This window comes from Triticum urartu, chromosome 4A, assembly GCF_056163025.1.
Source record: "Triticum urartu cultivar PI428250 chromosome 4A, HENAU_Tu73, whole genome shotgun sequence".
NCBI lineage: Eukaryota > Viridiplantae > Streptophyta > Magnoliopsida > Poales > Poaceae > Triticum > Triticum urartu.
Window position 1 is genome coordinate 346,878,085 of NC_141876.1, and position 5,940 is coordinate 346,884,024.

Sequence of the window (5,940 nt, forward strand, 5' to 3'; positions counted from 1 at the left end):
GCAAGTTCTAGGTCCAGTTGGAGTTGGATCTTCTCCTTCTCTAGAGCAACATACTGAGTCCCAAGTTTGTCGGATTTCTGGTTCCGCAGACCCTTGAGAAGTTCGAATTCTGGGGTGTGTGCGAAGAACTCAACCTCCCCAATCTGCCTAATCGCTAATCTCATGGCCTAGCTCGACAAACTAGAAGGAAACGCGGCACAACAGTTAACCCAGGTTTGGACCACCTTGCGGTGTAAAACCCTACTCCTGCATTGTGGTGGATTTGCCTCAAGGGGCTGAGGATGAACTAGTACGGTGGCAGAACAACCTCGGGAGGAGGTGTGTTCTTGTGCTCAAGAGAGCTGGTGAGCTAGTGAGGATGGAATTGCTCCGATTTGGTCTCTCCCCCTCCTATGGTGGTGGCTATGTCCTATTTATAGTGGCCTTGGTCCTCTTCCCAAAATGAAGGCGGGAAGGGATCCCACAACGACCAAATTCGAAGGGAGACAACTAGTACATGTTATCCTGACAAAAGTAGTCTTCGCCTGCAAAGCTCCGGGTCGTGATCCCGCGGCGGGTTCAGCGATGTCCTCCGTCCTGCCGTCCTGGCGGTCTTGGTCTTGTTCACGAGAATGGAAACCTTTGGTTGATTCCTCTGGACTCCGCGCCTGCACTTGCCTACTTAGCACCAAAGAGGAAACTGTCGTCCTGCGCCCACTGGCGCCCACCCGACCTTATTCGTCATGGCTCACATCATGAGGAGGCAGCTTCTTCTAGATGTCTTGGCATCGTCCGCCTCGTCCGCCTCGTGATACCACCGCAGCGCCTGCTGGTACATTTTTTCTCGGAGCGAGGCTTGGCAGCAACTTTCCTCCCCCAGTATGAGATCCATCCCCCACGAGGCGTCCTGGCGTGGGTCATGAAACGCCAAGACCCGCATGGAGCAATGCCTGACCTCGTGAGGGAGAACCGCTTCAGCTCCATAGACGAGGAAGAATGGAGTTTCCCTCGTTGCCTTGGTTGCGGTGGTGCGGATGGACCACAACATGGACTAGAGCTCGTCGAGCCAGCCCCTGTCGTCGGCCTCAAGCTTCTTCTTGAATGTTCTGGCCTTGAGGCCTCTCAGGACCTCCGCGTTGGCGTGCTCGGCCTGGCCATTGCTCCTGGGGTGTGCCACTGAGGCGTAGCATACCTGCGTTCCAAGGTTAGCACAAATATGTTTTGAAAAGGTTGCTAGTGAATTGTGAGCCGTTGTATTTGATGATGCGATTAGTGACCCCGAACTGGCTTACGATGCCCTTGATGAACGTCACTACTGAGCCAGCTGGGATCATGCGGACGGCCTCGACCTCCGCCCACTTGGTGAACTTGTCGATGGAGACGTAGAGGTAGCGGTAGCCCCCGGGCGCTTGTGGCAGCGGGCCCAAGATGTCCAGCCGCCAGACCGCGTATGACCATAAGAGCAGGATGGTCTGGAGACACTAAGAAGGCTGGTAGATCTGGTTGGCATGGAATTGGCAGGCTTCACAGGATCTCACCAGCTCACTGGCATCATTGAGCGCCGTGGGCCAGTAGAATCCACTGCGGAACGCCTTGCCCACGAGGGTGTGTGATGAAGATTGATGCCTGCATTCCCTGCCATGTAGGTCAATCAAAAGCTCGTGTCCCTGCTCCCTGGAGATGCATTGCAGAGAAACATTGTTTGGCCATTTCCGGTAGAGCTCATCGTCCTGGATGTAGTAAGAAGTGGCCTAGTGGGCCACACGCTCTGCATCTTCCTCCTTCTCCGGTAGGGTTCCTTGGAGCAGGTACGCCTTGAACTCCTCTATCCAGCATCCCTACTAAGGCTCGAGCGCGTGGATCAGACGAGCTCCTGAGGTTGGGCCGCAAGCGGGTGCGCCCGAGAGTGGTGCTGAGAGGGGCTCCACCTGAGACGAGGCTGATCCGTGGTGGGGGGGGGGGCTGCCGATGGTTTGAAGAGCCACCCCTCGAAGACGCTAGTCTCCTGAGGTAGGCGTCGAGATGCCCTTTTGGCGATGCCGTCTGCTTCCTTGTTCGTGCCGTGCGGTATGTGCTGCAATTCCAAGCCCAATAACTATTTCTCAATTTTGCATACCTCCTCAAGGTATGCCTCCCTGTGCTTGTCACTCGGCTCATATACTTTTTCGGAGAAGTTGACGAGGAGCTGGAAGTTGCCCTTGATGGTGAGGCGCTTTACTCCCAAAGGTGCCGCACACTTGAGGCCGGTGATCAGGCCTTCGCACTCTACGATGTTGTTGGAGACCTTTGGTACGTCCATTTTGCATCATGCTTTTATATCGATATTTATTGCATTACGGGCTGTCATTACACATTATGTCACAATACTTATGCCTATTCTCTCTTATTTTACATGGTTTACATAAAGAGGGAGAATGCCGGCAGCTAGGATTCTGGGATGGAAAAGGAGCAAATATTAGAGACCTATTCTGCACAGCTCCAAAAGTCCTGAAACTTCATGGAAGTCATTTTCAGAATATATAAAAAATACTGAGCGCAAGAAGTTTCGGATGGGGGCCACACCCTGCCCACGAGGGTTGGGGCGCGCCCTACCCCCCTTGGCGTGCCCCCTGCCTCGTGCCCCCCCTGGTTGCCCTTCGATGCCCATCTTCTGCTATATGGAGTCTTTCATTGAGGAAAAAAATCATAAGCCAGCTCACGGGATGAAACTCCGCCGCCACGAGGCGGAACCTTGGCGGAACCAATCTAGGGCTCTGGCGGAGCTGTTCTGCTGGGGAAACTTCCCTCCAAGAGGGGGAAATCATCGCCATCGTCATCACCAACGATCCTCTCACCGGGAGGGGGTCAATCTCCATCAACATCTTCACTAGCACGATCTCCTCTGAAACCCTAGTTCATCTCTTGTATCCAATTCTTGTCTCCAAGTCTAGGAAGATCATATGTTCAGATCCTATATGCATATTAATAACCCTATGATTATGAACATGAATATGCTTTGTGAGTAGCTACATTTGTTCCCAAGGACAAGGGAGCAGTCTTGCTATTAGTAGTCATGTGAATTTGGTATTCGTTCGATATTTTGATGAGATGTATGTTGTCTCTCCTCTAGTGGTGTTATGTGAACGTCGACTACATGAAACTTCACCATTATTTGGGCCTAGAGGAAGACATTGGGAAGTAATAAGTAGATTATGGGTTGCTAGAGTGACAGAAGCTTAAACCCTAGTTTAGCATTGGTTCGTAAGGAGTTGATTTGGATCCATATGTTTCACGCTATGGTTAGGTTTACCTTAATACTTTTGTTGTAGTTGTGGATTCTTGCAATAGAGCTTAATAATAGGTGGGATGCTTGTCCAAGTAAGGACAGCACCCAAGCACCGGTCCACCAACATACCAAATTATCAAAGTACCGAACGCGAATCGTATGATCGTGATGAAACCTAGCTTGACGATAATTCCCATGTGTCATCGAGAGCGCTTTTCTCTATATAAAATTTTTTCCAGGCTTGTCCTTTGCTACAAAAAGGATTGGGCCACCTTGCTGCACTTTATTTACTTTTGTTACTTGTTGCTCTTTACCAATTATCTTATCACAAAACTATCTGTTACCAATAATTTCAGTGCTTGCAGAGAATAGCTTGCTGAAAACCGCTTATCATTTCCTTCTGCTCCTCGTTGGGTTCGACACTCTTACTTATTGAAAGGACTACGATAGATCCCCTATACTTGTGGGTCATCAACACTCTTTTCTGGCACCCTTGCCGGTGAGTGAAGCGCCTTTGGTAGGTCGAATTTGGTAAGGAAAATTTTATATAGTGTGCTGAAATTTACTGGCACTTGTTACTATGGAAAGTAATCCTCTGAGGGGCTTGTTCGGGGTATCTTCACCCCGACTAGTAGAGCAAAGAGTTGCTCCTCAACCTATTGAACCTACTAAAAATGAAAATGTCTACTTTGAGATTCCTTCGGGTATGATAGAAAAACTGCTAGCTAATCCTTTTGCAGGAGATGGAACAATGCATCCTGATGAGCACCTAAAATATCTGGATGAAGTTTGTGGATTATTTAAGCTTGCAAGTGTGCCCGATGATGTTATTAAGAAGAAGGTCTTCCCTTTATCTCTGAAGGGAGATGCATTGACATGGTATAGGCTATGTGATGATATGGGATCATGGAACTACAAACGATTGAAATTGGAATTTCATCAGAAGTTTTATCCTATGCATCTTGTTCGTCGTGATCGCAATTATATATATAATTTTTGGCCTCGCGAAGGAAAAAGCATCGCTCAAGCTTGGGGGAGGCATAAATCAATGTTATATTCATGCCCCAATCATGAGCTTCCAAGAGAAATAATGATTCAAAATTTATATGCTCGGCTTTCTGATAACAATCGCACCATGCTCGATACTTCTTGTGCTGGCTCTTTTATGATGAAGACTATTGAATTCAAATGGGATTTATTGGAAAGTATTAAACGCAACTCTGAAGATTGGGACCTCGACGAAGGTAAGAAGTCAGGTATGACACCTAAGTTTGATTGTGTTAAATCTTTTATGGATACCGATGTTTTCCGTAAATTTAGCACTAAATATGGACTTGACTCTGAAATAGTAGCTTCTTTCTTTGAATCTTTTGCTACTCATGTTGATCTCCCTAGGGAGAAGTGGTTTAAATATCATCCTCCCACAGAAGTAAAAGTAGCTGCACCTATTAAAGTTGAAGAAAAGAATGTCACTTATAATGATCCTATTGTTCCTACTGCTTATGTTGAGAAACCACCTTTTCCTGTTAGGATAAAAGATCATGCTAAAGGTTCAACTGTGGTTGGTAAAAGCAATATTAGAACCTATACACCTCATGATCAAATTAAAGTTTAACCTAATATTGCTATTGTTAAAGATCTCTTGTCTCATAATATTGATGGGCATGTTATTCATTTCTGTGATGAGACTGCTAGAATTGCTAAACCTTGTGCTAAAGATAAACATAGACCTGTGGTAGGCATGCCTATTATTTCTGTTAAAGTAGGAGATCATTGTTATCATGGCTTGTGTTATATGGGTGGTAGTGCTAGTGCAATACCTATTGACTTATACAAAGAAATTATGCATGATATTGCACCTGCTGAATTAGAAGATATTAATGTCACAATTAAACTTGCCAATAGAGATACTATTTCACCAATTGGGATTGTTAGAGATGTTGAAGTCTTGTGTGGGAAAACTAAATATCCTGCTGATTTCCTTGTTCTTGGTTCCCCACAAGATAGCTTTTGTCCCATTATATTTTGTAGAACCTTCTTGAATACAATTAATGCTAAGATAGATTGCGAAAAGGATGTTGTTACTATTGGTTTAGGTGATATGTCTCATGAATTTAATTTCTCTAAATTTCGTAGAAAACACCGTGAAGAGGAATTGCCCAGTAAAGATGAAATTATTGGTCTTGCTTCTATTGCCGTGCCTCCTAGTGATCCTTTAGAACAGTATTTGCTAGACCATGAAAATGATATGTTTATGAATGAAAGAAGGAAAATAGATGAAGTATTCTTTAAACAGGAACCCATCCTGAAACACAATTTGCCTGTCGAAATCCTAGGGGATCCTCCTCCACCCAAGGGTGACCCCGTGTTTGAGCTCAAACCCATACCTGATACTCTTAAATATGCTCATCTTGATGAGAAAAGGATATATCCTATTATTATTAGTACTAACCTTTTAGAGCATGAAGAATAGAGATTATTGAAAACTCTGAAGAAGCACCGTGCTGCTATTAGATATACTCTCGACGATCTTAAGGGAATTGGTCCCACACTATGTCAACACAAAATAAATTTGGAGAAAGATGCCAAACCAGTTCGTGATCACCAACGACGGCTGAATCCTAAGATGAAAGAAGTGGTAAGAAAGGAAATACTAAAGCTCCTTGAGGTAGGTATAATTTATCCCGTTGCTGATA